The sequence below is a fragment of the Arachis hypogaea genome, chromosome 17, assembly GCF_003086295.3.
Source record: "Arachis hypogaea cultivar Tifrunner chromosome 17, arahy.Tifrunner.gnm2.J5K5, whole genome shotgun sequence".
Lineage (NCBI taxonomy): Eukaryota > Viridiplantae > Streptophyta > Magnoliopsida > Fabales > Fabaceae > Arachis > Arachis hypogaea.
In genome coordinates this window covers 31283770-31298129 of record NC_092052.1, presented here as the reverse complement: position 1 = coordinate 31298129, position 14360 = coordinate 31283770, and the positions used below count along the sequence as shown (strand labels likewise).

The 14360-nt window shown below is 31.1% G+C and overlaps 1 long non-coding RNA gene across 5 annotated transcripts; it reads right to left on the bottom strand.

Moving 5' to 3' along the window:
* Positions 1–291: 291 nt before the first annotated feature.
* Positions 292–4884, bottom strand: LOC112762489 (uncharacterized). 5 transcript variants are annotated; one of them, XR_011875111.1, is made up of 7 exons: positions 4498–4884; positions 3852–3904; positions 3350–3748; positions 1247–3229; positions 963–1019; positions 832–880; positions 292–635 (listed from the first exon to the last, which is right to left on the bottom strand). It is a non-coding gene; the product is annotated as an uncharacterized lncRNA (long non-coding RNA). The 5 variants fall into 5 exon arrangements; XR_011875110.1 differs by having other exon boundaries at positions 963–1660; positions 1876–3229; XR_011875113.1 differs by having other exon boundaries at positions 963–3229; positions 3350–3434; positions 3591–3748.
* Positions 4885–14360: the final 9476 nt, after the last annotated feature.

Below are 14360 nucleotides of genomic sequence, written 5' to 3'. Positions count from 1 at the left end.
AAAGACATATTTTCTGTTGGTAATTAGCAACAGATTTTTCGACAGATTTTTCATCGGTAATTGGAGCCTTGGAAAACCATTCCAAACTCTGAATACAGACAGAAAATCTGTCTGTAAATCTGTCAATAAGGTCAATAGAATTTTTTTTGGATTTTTCCATTGCAAAATAAACCTGTTTTCATACAAAATAAATATAAATTTAATAAATACAAATTTTTATCTAATTTGTATTCAAATATTTATAATATTACAAAAATAAACAAATTCATCGTATTATCAAACTAAAAGATAAGTACTATAAACAAGCAAGTTAATATAATTCAAAACATAAACAAAATGTATTGATACATCAACTATAATAATAAGTAACAACCATACATCAAAGTGTGTTGATACATCAACTATAATTCAAAACATAAACTCAATGTATTATTCAACTATACTAAGTTATGCAACAAACAAAACCACATAAAAGATTCCTCATATGTTTGAAATTTCAGGACTAAAATCTACTAAAACATCAAGTCATTATCTTCGTCTCATTACATCTCTGTTTATAGCTCCTATTTTTGTTTTGACACCATGTGCAATCTTTCCAACTTCATCAATATCCTTCTCCATCCTCTTCTTGATAGCTGAAAATGATGTTGCATTTCTGTCAGTGATCATAGAGCATTAAGTTTCAGTCACGCATAATGTCCTAATGGTAAAGGCAATATATTTAAAAATTATTGATTTGATACAATATGAACCATGAATATTTACATAGCCAATATTGATGCCAAAAAAATCTCACTCATTATGACCCAATTCGACTCTGATGCAATATACCTTTCATAGAAGATGCTTTTGTAATGGCTTTTGATTCTTCATTAGCTTCCTGCAACATTTTCATTTAGTAACAGCTGTAGATGAAACCTAGCTAACAACAAAAAGTGATAACTGATGGCGATAATAGGTACCTTTAGCTTTTAAAGTAGCCCAGAGAGCTTATCGATTTGTTTGTCAACCTCATGGATCTAATAACACAATAAATAATATTAGTACTTTCAAATTATTCAACTGAAATATTGAACAAAAAGTTTGAACAAAACAAATATTATATAAATGGAGAAACTAACCAATTTCATTACAATCTTAAACTAACATTGGCTTCATACTATTACCAAAGAGAATCAAACAAAATATTCATGATGGGAATAGGGAAAAAACTGCAAGGGCAAGTTAAAAACACCATCAATATCACCTTGTCTAGAAGGCTGACCATGATTACCTTCACCAGCAAACGAATCCTACAAGACACGAAATCAAAGGGGAAAAAATATTTAAACTTTGATCTTAATTAAAAGACCGTAGCATGATACATAATCTAAGTAAGCTCCAAAGTTACTAAACGATAATAAAACAAAATAGTAAAAAAATATTCCAAGATCATTATCAGAATAAATTCAAAAATCCCAAAACATGTACCAATTGCTCTGTCTTCCACTCATTAAGGTGGGAAACAAATCAAGCAACGATGTAGACTAGGAGCTGAGATAAATCATAAATGAGAACTAAACAATATAAATTATCCTTTGTGGCAATATTATACTAGAAAGCATACCATTTTTTGCTGTTGTGGTGATTATTAGACAAGAGGATCAACCCTTACTGCACCCTGTAAGAAGAGCAAACAACGATTAGCTGGAATCAAAATTAGACGAAACGCTAGGAGAAAGGGAAGCGTGGGAAGCATTCCGATTCCCTAAGTGGCAGAAACATTATCATAGTACAGTCCAGTTGCATGGAAGGGGAAGATGGATTTAGGGAATTGGACCAAACAAATTAGAATTAGTAAGGAAATAAAGAAATAGAAGGGAAGGAATGAATCACCTGAAGTTTGCTTGATATGAAAACAGAAGAAGAAGTGAGAAAGAAGCAAAGAAGAAAGGGGATTTTGAGGTGCAATTTGTTCTAGCGTCGTCCCTAGAAATTTGTTCTTTACAACTATTTGTCAATGTCATCATTCCCACCAAAGAGGTCATTTCTATCTTAACGCCATCAGAACCTGCTCCAAAATTCATCCACATTCCAATTTGACATATTTAATTTTAAGCATCTACCAGTTAGTAAAAAAAGATAAATATCTAGACACTTAAAGGACCAAGTTGTCACTGCAGTGATCATTTAGATACTACATGAGAAATATAATATAAATTGTTAGCAGTTTAATCTTGTGAGGATCAAATTATTAGTTTATGTTGATTTATAACCAATCCATACACTCCAGTGCTTTAAGCATAAACTTAATAACCATAGTACAAGCACAATTAAGTTTTATTCCACTGTGTAGAGCAGTGATAATGAATAGGCAGTAGATATTGCCTAAGCTTAATCCATTTTAAAGATTTATCATATAAAGATCAAAAGATCTTATTATCTTAATAGAGAAAAATGAAATATAAACTAAAACAACATAACAAGTGAAAAATGATATGATCACTATCATTTCAAAGTTATAAGGGAAAAGGTGTAATCTGGAGCAGCATAGCCAAAAGTACCAGCAAATGTTGTCCAACTATATGAGAACCAGGCTTGAGAAACTTAACAGTCCAAAAATCTAAAACATGAGCTTCATACTCTAAATCCAGCATAAAGGCCTATAAGCACACTCTCTTGGATAACTTAGCAGTCCAACTATCATTTATATTTATTTCTATATATTCATTAAAATAATTCAAGAATACATCAGCTAGTCATTGATTAGAAGTTCTGGTGTTAGAAGATGAGTTCTTAGCTACTAATCATTGATTAGAAGTTCTGTATACTAGTGCAGCTAAAGGAAAAAGTTTTGCAAACTAGAAGAACGCATGAGTCTTTGGTTCTATATTTGCATTCAAGCATTCTTTAAGTTAGTCAATTCAAAGTAAAGACATTAATTGAAATAAGTTTAATTTCTTAGCTTGGATCACCGACAGGTTTGGTTTGGCAAATTTGTAAAAGTAAAAGCAATAAAATTGAACCTCCAAAAGAGACTAAATAGTTCTATAACAAAAACAATTAAGATTCAACTGCTTCATCAAGCAAAAATGTACCCCATCACACCAAAATAAAAAAGAAAAAAAAAGAAAGCCATGAAACAAGACAAGCCAAAAAGCAAATTGAACTTCCGATTCTCCTCTAGAAGACACCATAGGTCATTTGAGCTGAGAACTCATGTAAACATCATCTCCAGACCTCTTCATCCCTAAACAAAAATCAGAAGAAACAAACACACGCTTTCAAACTTAGAACACAATAGAAAAATTCCCAGAAACCGGACTTGCACATTTGAACACAAAAGTAACAACCAAGAAGCAGATCTAACCTCAAAGAGTCATTAAACCATGAGCAACAATTCCAGACCCAAATTTCAAACAGATCACCATCCACAACAAAGAGCCAAACAAATCCTAACAAAAACACAATCAAAAAGCATAATTTGAATTACTTCAATGTAAAGCAACGTGGTCAGAATTTGCAGTACATAATAAAATAAAATAAAAATGGAAAATGAAAATGAAAAAAAAATTAAAGAGTGATTGTGAAGTGCACGAACTGCAGAGTACCCTTCCACAAAAAAGTATTTCCTCTACACAAAGAAAAATAGATAGATATGTGAAAAACAAAACAAAACAAGACAAAACAAAAATAAAGAAAAAAATTGATTAGATTAGAACTACAGAGTACCTCTCATTGATTTTCACCCTCTGATATTGTTGGATTCCTAAAGAATCAAGAGATAAAAAAGAAGCAAATATCAGATTCACATTAAGACCAAACCCATCGAAAATATAAGAACGGAAAAGAGATAAAAGAAACAGTAGTGCCTTCACTAGAAAAATCAGCTTATTTGGTTGCCCACTTTGCTTAGGCATGGACCCTGCATAATCAAATTTCAAGGGAAGTTGAGTAACTTAATTGAATAGAGAAGCTTCTATTCTAAATTCTAATCAATATTTCATGAATTCAATTAGTTAAGAACTAGTTTCCACTATGTAATGTTCACTAACTTCTTTTCTAAGCATAATCCAAGCACTGAAAACTATAGCCAGAGGTACTTGAACTGATGAGAGGATCTAATATCCAACACCACATGTCTCCGTTGGAATTATACCCTACACAATTTTACATCTCTCCTCTAAAAACCTCATTCTAATTAGTCACAGAGTAATTTTAATCTATGTACTTAGCACATTGTATTTCATGAACTGGTAATTATAGTTACCTCAAAAGTAGAACTGTAAAAGACACAATAGATTATCTTCAACGCAAACTTTTAGCCATAACAATTAATGGAGCTACTTTCAAAACCAAATTCGAACCTTGAAGAGGATTCAAGAACAAAAATCTAAACCATAAAATAAAAGTGGAACATATTGAGTTTTAGATGCAATAATACCGTATGAACATTTGAATTCAAAACAAAATATAGATCAATAGAAATTCCAGAATCTACAATAGATAAAGACATACATGTAGGTTTTAGATCTGGTGACACGATGACTCGATGAGGCTGTGAATGGCGAGGATGGATGGTGTGAGACAGAGAGAGACATAAGCTGAGAGGCGGCAGAGGAAGCTCGTGTAACGGGAGCAGCAGTGGAGGGAGCTCATGCGAGTGAGAGGCGGCGGAGGGAGCTCGTGCAAGTGAACAGTGATGGAGGGAGCTCGTGCGATGCGTGCAACGACAAAGGAGAAGCGACGGAGAAGTCACCATTTCAACGCGAGTTTTGTCCTATTTTCAACTCGAATCAGAGAGGGGGGGGGGGAGAAGAGCAAGCTTAAAGGAAGGATCGGAGAAGATGAATGGTGATTTTGTGTTGAATAAAGTTTCATAATCGAATATGAAACTTAATTCAATCAGGTTATGCAATTAGGTTTAACTTAATTCAAATTTTCGAGGGATTTATTAAACTATTACAGAGGGAATTTTTGTCCGTGATAGTTTTAATTTTAAATTTCAATTTTAACGACAAAATTATTGAGGGATGTTAGAATTTGTCGGTAAATTCTGTGAAATTTTTTTTTCATTTTTTACCAACAGAATACAGTAAAATTCTATCAGAAAAATCTGTCTGTAATCTGCTATTTTCTAGTAGTGAAGCCTTATGGGATCTAAGAGCTTAATTTTAGAAATCTGACAATAATCAAAACTTAAGCATATACAATTGAAAAATATTTAATACTTCAACAATTTAAAACTGATTGAGCTAGTACTTACTCATTCATGCATTGATCAATATGGGGTCTCACCGAAAAAATAGTATATCACTCATTCTCTTAAGTGTATAAGTTAAACTCTCATCCTACCCATCCTTACAAGATACTTTCTTTAACTTGTCCTTCTCCTAAGATTTACCATACAAGATTATTTACATGGATATACAATTAAGAGGACTTTTAATATGGTTGAACCGTGACCAAAGTAAGGGTGTAGTAAGATTTAAAAAAAATGAGCTCAAATAACTTACTTCTTTAAGAATTTAGGTTATGTGTAGCTAAGTCTAAACTTAACCAATCCATAATTTATTTTATTCTAAACCATATAGCTTAACAATTGACTAATTTTATACCATATATATATATATATATATATATATATATATATATATATATATATATATATATATATATATATATATATATATCCCCCACCTCACACTTTGACTATTGTATGTCTTTATGAAACACTTCTATCTTATACCTAAAAAACATAACATCTTAAGTTACCTAGAGAGTTAGGTCTAAGGTAATTTATTAGTTTTTTGTCTTAGACTTGTATTATGCTATATTTCAATAAAAAAGGATAGGAGGCTCAAGTTGAGTGGTTTATCCTTCCTTCCTCCTTAGGTTAAGATTATGGTTTTTCTTCTGATCTTCCACCTTCTATCCCTCCTAATCCTCCCACGGCTCCATACCCCACTACCCTTTTTTAACCTGCTGAGCCACTAAATTCTCTTATGCATGAGCATCTTTAGTTATTTTTTTACTAATAATTTGAATAAAGTCAGTGATTTTCTTGTAATAATTGATATTTTTACGCTTTAATCAATGTTTTTTTGGAGTTGCTTTGAGCTTTGGTATGTTTAAAAAGTTATGAAAGATTTTAAGCAAAAACAAGGATGAAGAGAGGCAAACAAGGGAAACACTAGGAACAAGGACGGAGACAGGCAAACAGAGAAGCTCTTGGATAACAGAGGGAGCCATGCGTTCAACGCATCAACCCCTACGTTCAACGCAGCCAAATAAAGACTCCCTAGATGCCCAAGCCAACCCTGCATTGAACGCACCATCACCTGCGTTCAACGCACCACCATGCTGCGTCCAACGCAGCTCAGCCCAGCACAGCTTCCACCATCCGTTTAATGAACCAAGCCATGCGTCCAACGCAGCCAGTCTCTATGTTCAATGTAGTTGGTCCATGCGTTCAATGCAGCCTTTCTTGCCTTCAATGCAACCTCTAGTAACTGACCAACCTCCCTTGCGTCTAACGCACTTCATAGGCCAGCTTCCAGGGTATCACAATCCTTCACCAATCTCTCCAACTTCAAGAACATGCTTTGTTGACCCAAAATTAAGTTGTAAGCCCATGGTTACAAAGCAACACACCAAGTTTTGAATTTCAAATATAAGGAAGATTACTAATTAGTTAAGAGTCACTAGAAAATATTTGATTAAGATATGATTTGATTCTGTTTTAATTTAGTTTGAATTATTATTTTAGGTCTTAAAGTAAGTCCAGAAACTTGTCCACGGATAACACATCTTACACCAGACTTTACAATTCCCTTTTTTTCGAACCATGAGTCAATCTCCTTTGTTAAGGTTAGGAGCTCTATTTAATTTGATGGATTAATATTTTTTGTTAATTTTGATTAATACATTGATGTTTTAGTCAAGAAGTGAGTTTCGTTCTTCATCCTAAGGGTTAGAGTGTATTGAAAAATAACTTTAATCTGAATTGAATTTCTCTATTATCTTGGAAGAGTTAATCTTTGAAATTAGGATAGAAATTCCTTCTCATAATTCTTTGAGTGTTCGAGACTAATTTTGATAAGTGACATAAACTTAATTACAGTTGACCCTTAAGAATTATGTGGCTTTTGTGCTTAAACTCTTATCATAGTTAATTGATCGAGGAATTGACAGGTAATTAACTTAAAGAAAATTGAATTACTAAGGGATTGGAGTTTGATTATTTAAGGTTTGCCATGAACACATCTTTGTATGATCAAAGTAGATAGCAAGACGTGTTAATCCTGAAATTTAAATATCTCTGAAACCTTAACATTCTCACTATTATTGTTTTCATTCACTATTTGCTATTTATTTATCCTCTGTTTACAGGTTTCAATTTCTCAATTCTCTTTTTTGATTTGTCTAATTAGAATAATCAACTAATTATTGTTGCTTAGTCCTTTAATCCTTGTGAGAACGATAACCCACTCCTGTGGTATTACTTGATACAATTTGGTGCACTTGCCGAGCTAGAAATTCTTTCATCAAATTTTTAGCTTTGTTGTTGGGGATTAATTGAGATTGACAACTACCGCATTAATTAATTCTTTAAGTTAGACTTTTTTATTTTCTTTTACTTCTCACTGGAATTTTCTCCACCGTGACGTTAAAAATTCCATCTTTTCTCTCTATTTTTTCTTGTGCATGCATGTAGGATAACAAAGAAGAGGAACCACTCCTCTTTGATCCTAACATTGAAAGAACACTCCACCAATTAAGAAAGAAGTCATGAAATCAGAGGGAGTTGGAAGAAGTCGAGGAGCCAGAAAACATGGCAAACAACAATAACAATGCCAATGTTAGGAGGACTCTTGGAGACTTTGTTACCCTCACAAGTGATAGTTTTGGGAGTAGCATAGTGAGGCCTAATGTGGAGGTAAAAAACTTTAAATTGAAGCCCCAACTCATTCAATTGGTGCAACAAAATCAATTCAGTGAAAACTGGTGCGGAATTTCTAATCTATAACTTACCGGAAAGTATATCGGATCGTACCAAATAATAAACTCAGGTGAGTGAGTGTCGACATGAGAATTAACAGATTAAGCAAACAATAGTCAATTGATTATTCTAGTCAGACAATCAAAATTAAGTGTTTCAATAGCAAATAACATAAAAATAGAGAATTAAACAAGAGCAAACTAAATTGGTTAAGAAAATAATATGATAAAGATAGTTAAGGTATCGGAGGTATTTAAATTTGAGGATTAACAATTATTACTATCTACTTTGATCATGCAAAGATTGAGTTTATGGCAAACCCTAGGTGATTGAATTCCTATTCCTAGGCAATTCAATCTCCTCTAACTTAACCAACAGTCAATACATTATCACTAATAAGCGAGCCCTATATAAATGTACTTTAATTATTATTAATGATTCCGTTTATAGTATGTTGCAATCTATGAACCAAAATTTGAGAGATAATTTTATAAAAAAAAAATAGTACTAAGACTGATAGGCCTCACTTGATTCATTTTGCTAATGTTAGGGACTTTGAATTAAACATATGTGCATATGATTGAAGGTATAAGCATCTTCCTTCCCTCAAAGAAGCCATCGACAACATTGAGTACATCCTTTTTAATTGTGTCCCAGAAAAACTGATAGAATTTTGTAGTGAATCTGTCATCTCCAGATGCAGAAAAAGGATTGATAGAGAAAACCGCATCTTTGATTTCTTACCTGAGACTACTCTAGTTAGCATTTGATTGTTATTGTTATCTACCCTTCTATTCAACCCCTCTAACTCCTCAATCGGTTCCCTTGGATTAGAAGTAATAATAGATTTTCAAAATAGCGCTACACAATAGTATTTATTTGTTCTGGATTAGTACCAACCTCGCCCGTATCATTTTTCAGCCTGTGCAATTTGTTTTCGCTACTCTGCATACAAAATTTGGGATGAAAAAACTCTGTGTTCTTATAACCCTAATGCAATTACTGCATTCTGGCCTTTTCTTTTCAGTATCTTTCTTCTCTTTCATATTCATCTTTTAGTTCTGCTTCTAAGACGCAGGTTATAGTTTTGTCAGCCGCCACACCTTTATCCTTCTTTGCATTCAGCAATATTCTTCTACGAGTTAGTAGACGAATTTTTTTTCTATGCAAACAAATTGTGTCTATATTGTTTAACCTTGATGAATAATATAAACATTGGAGAACCTTCGACCTCCATATTCCACGAATTTGCCACCACATGTCTAGCTTCTTCACTGTCACACCATCTTTTCTGTAATATAAACTTTTTCTTTGTTTTAAAACTTGCTCTATCTGAAAAATCAGAATCGGTCTATGCTAAGATCATGTGTCATCTAAGTGCATAACTGAGCCATTTGGATAATTTTGTTTCCACTAAATAGATGCCAAATATCTATCCAATATCTCTCTAATAAGGTTAACTCCTGCTTGTTTATTACTCCAAGTGAACATACTACCTTCCTATCCAATATCAACAAGGCTACCTCAATTAATAAAGTCTTGAAAAGCTTGAATAGAAGATGTATATTTCATTCTTCCTCCCTTTTTTTTCATTAAAGGCTGAAATAACATTAAAGTCACTAGCAATCAAAATATTTTCTTTAGTCATTGCTAGGATATTTAGGATATGATTGTATTGAGTGTTTCTTTAGCCCTCTTTATTATGCAAATGCACTCCAAAAATCTCCCAAATTTTATTCTATACATTGTCTCTGCAGGTGAAATGAATAAAAAAAAAAATCAGCATGTTGAATAAAATCTCCCCTGTTGTTCTTCTTGGTTCAACACAATAAAACCTCTGAAAACTTGCAGTTTTACATTGTTTCTCCAAAAACGAAGTAGTATTTTTGGTCTCGCATAAGAATACCATTTTGGAAAAATGGGTTCTACATTACCCTTTGATATTGTGAACTGTCAGAGATTTTTCCAAACTCCAACAATTTTATATCATCATCTTTATGGGCATTGGGGTGCCACTTTTGGGATGACACCCTGAAGCCCTTCAGAATAAAATTAAGTGGATGAAATAAAGTCTTCTTCATTTAAATACTCATCTTGCTTCTCCGAACTCCTCTTAACACCTACAATCTTACTCCCTACCTCCCTCACCTCTATATTTCTCGCCAAATATTTTATTTTTTGGTCATTTACTACTTTTTTAACACCTCTCTCCTTGCTGCCTATGTGAAATACCCCTATCTTTACTAGAATCAAATCCCATGCCTCCTGAAACCGATTTTGATCTAATGTATTAAATAAGGTTTTGGTTTTTCAGCAGTTTTAAAGTATAAGGCTGGCCTGGTGGTTTTGAAACGTTTGTTCAATTTAGGTGTATCTAGGTATTTGATGGATTATAGTTATCGTTAGGGTTATGATAATTGAATGATGGGATAGAGAATCGTTTTAGAAGACTTACTGATGTAGGTTTATTGTGAGGTTGAGAGAAGCCGATTTTCTTTCCACGTGAATTTGGGTCTGAATTCTCCTTTTGCTTTTCCACTCTCCAACCAATTTGATCTATTTTCAACTCTCTACTCCATCTCTCTTTAATCTCCTGCTGGTTACCAAACAATTCCGGGTACTCTTTGCAATTCCTTGTTTTGTGACCAATATAACCACAAAACCACCAATAGATCTCCAATTTTTTATACTTCGGCATAATTTCAAAAGCTATGTTATCAAGGCTAGCTACTTTTATTGATTGATGAAGTATCTTGGTCACATTCATATTAATCCTTATTTTCGTAATCTAGTCCTCCTTACCTCTTATGGCAGATGTATCAACTTCCATCACTTCATCCAATTTCTGACCTATCCTCCAAGTCGTCATTTTATTTTACAAAATTTTGGCATTTTTCACATTTGGATCCACATTTGAATTCGAGTAAAGTCCTTCTGTTCCACTTTCATACCCAGCTGCCATCTTCTGAGATGAATCATATAAATCTTATATAGCTATGGAGATCCCCTTTCTATCCTTATCACACCCGCTTCTTTAGGAAAGAAGAATTGAAATATATTTTCTCCATATATTTTGACTCTAAATCTCTCAAGTTGATTCTAGATCGCTCCTAAGCTTTCCTCCATTGTCCCTCCAATATACTTTCTATCCACTATTAGCCACCTAATTAATCTTTAGATTGTACTTATTTACAGGCACAAGACACTAAAATATGGACATAAAAACACAAAATTATGTTGGGCAAAAAAGACATGGACAGAGACATTGTGTCTAAAAATATTAAATTAGTGTATTTTGTATCCATTCTAATAGGAAGCACACAGAGACACTAACAAGAGACACAACTTATTTATTATTTTTTTATTATTCTTGTTAATTTTTCATAATTATATTTTTTTCAAATATTTTAAATGAAAAAAATAAGAAGAAATTTGACTTTCATAATTTGTTCTAATTTATCACTAAACAAAATACAAAAATACTAATTTTTGTGTCTCTATTCTTTATATCTTGTTCTCAGTATCTTATCCTATCTTGTTCTCATAACCAAATGCTTTTCAACTCCTACCCTCACATCCTCCACCTCCAAAGACTACAATCTCCTCCTCTTCTACTCCTAAGTATATTTGGATTTTGTGTAGCTCTAACCCCATGTGATGGCATAAGAAGAAGTTATGGAAAGTAATTATGATACTAAAGAAGGAAGAAACTCACTGTTTACTCATGTTTGAAGAATGTCTGAACTGACAAAGAAAAGAATAAAATACAATTAGAAATTAAGATTTACAAGAAAATCCTAGCACAACAAACCCTATTGGACACACAGCAACTATTATTAGCTTTAGTAAAACCTAACTAGGATCCTAATCGGATCAAATCGATCGTGGCACTTATTTGTTATTTTATATTTAATTCAAATAATAACATTGAAAGTATATTTTATTCAAATTATAATATTTTGAATTTTCAGTTCAAAAAAATTTAAAATTTAAATATTAAAATTTAGAATAAAAACTATTTAATTTAAAAGTTAAAAATCAAAACGCTTGTGATTTGAAATTTTCAATTTGTATTTGTTAGTTTAAATTTATTACTTTAAATTAAATAAAACTTATTTCTAAACTATAATTTACTATATCTTAAATAATATTAAATAAATATTTATTTATTTAATTTATTTTGTTTAAAAATAATTAAATTAAATCAAACTATCGACATTTATATATATTATAAATGTCAAAAAGAAGCATAATAAAAACAAATATGGTAATAAAAATGATGTCTCATTCTATAGTAAAACTATTCACCAAAAATGCTCACATATTAGTTCATTATTTAATCTCTGACACAATTAATCTCCGAAAATATTTTTTGAAAATTATTAAAGATCTATAAACCGATTTTGTGCTTTCATTTTCTGCACACACTATATATGTAATTCTTAAAATATTGTCACAAAATTTCATATATAAACTACGTGATTTGCCAAATAGTTACTACTCTCTAATATTATTAATAATGCATAGTGGGTGACAATTTTGTTATTTCATGAGGATTGATGAATTAATATAAGTAAATATTAAATTAATTTGGGTTGGTTGAGTGGTTAGTTTAAGAAATATAAATAAATATTATACTACTAGCCTTTAATTTTCATTGCATAGATAATATTATTATACTTAAGATTTTTTTTGTATAATATAAATGCAAAAAATTATATAATATTTTATAAATTTAATTAATTTATAATTAATATATCATTCCACAAAACAAACTACTTCTGAACTCCTCGTAGTTTATTTACCTATAAGTGGGTTAAATGCTCAACACAAGAAAAAAAAAAAAAACAAGAAAAATGTTTCATAACTTAAAAAAATATAATTCACAACAAGTTTACATTTGGGCACGCTTTTTGAAAGTGTGGCAGTAAGTTCCATACTAGGCAGCTTTAAAAACGTGGCAACAGATTGAAGGCAATTGGTATGATTTGAAAGTGTGACAATAGATCTTGACTAGCGGCCACATTTTTCCACCAAAAAAGCGTGGCAGAAAAAGAGGTGTGGCAACTGAACAAAAAAAGCATGGTTATAAAGAATTGGTTACAGCAAAATAGGTGACCCTTTAAAAGGTGTGGCATGTTTCTAAAAACGTGGCCAGTTTTTAACGCTATTCGTTTCTATACTTTTTGCCACATTTTTCGAGCGTGACAATAAGCGTATTTTCTTATAGTGCCATACGCCCAATTATATGGTTTAAAAAAATTAGAGAATATATATGTAACTAAATTTGATTTAGGAAATTTTGATCATTTAATATATTTTAATTTATTTACATAAAAGCTCATAATTTATATAATTTTATATTTATAATTAATTGATTTTCATTTGTTATATGCAATTTATTTATATATAGAATAATATAAATCCATTATAACTTTTTTTTAACCTTATATGAAGAAATTCAAGAAGTACGTACTCAATTATAATGGTCCTACTAGTAATACATACGTTATCTGGTTAGAATTTTGTACGCTGGTTGAATTTGATAATTTATTTATTAAAAGGAATACATCAATTTATAAAAATTAATTAATCTAATTATAATACACATTTCCTTAAATAATGCTATATATATATATATCTCGCGTGCATTATTTATTTTATTTTTATTTTTGGTATTAAATAATCAATAAAAATAAGCATGCAAACTAGGTACTTCTAGATTATTACTATTTTGGCACTAGAATAGTAATAATGAGCACATTAATGAAAAAAAGAAAATTATATGGTACAAATCTAAATCTGTACAGATTTAAAGATTTGCTTACTTAAACCACACTTTTTAAAGCCACACTTTTCACTTAAAATCGTAGCTCTTCACAAAGAAAAGCGTCACCTAATGAAAAAAAGTAAATTAGAAGATTTAAGAGAAGAAATAATTAAGTTATCAAAATTAATAGATCAAAAATTAATGATTTTAACTAATGTTAACTGTAATGACACCGAATTCTTAAAATCAATACAAAATGATTTTTCTCAAAATCTTTATTTTACTATAAGTTTTATTGAAGGACTTCAAAAACCTGAAAAAACTTATTTTTCACACGGAATTTCTAAAAAATGCTACCATGGAAATGATTCCCCACATCTTTATCATACTTTTAACCCACAATTAAATTCTATAGTAGATATGCTTGAAGAAATATTAATATCCATAAAATTTCAAAGAAATAAGGAAAAAGAGAATTCCAAAGAAGAAAAATTCCAAAATATAATCAACATAACAGACTTAAAAGTAAAACCACCATTGAAATTATGAATATTGAAGAAAAATTAGAAGAAGTTACAATGCTTTTTAAGCAATTAAAAATGGCTCAAG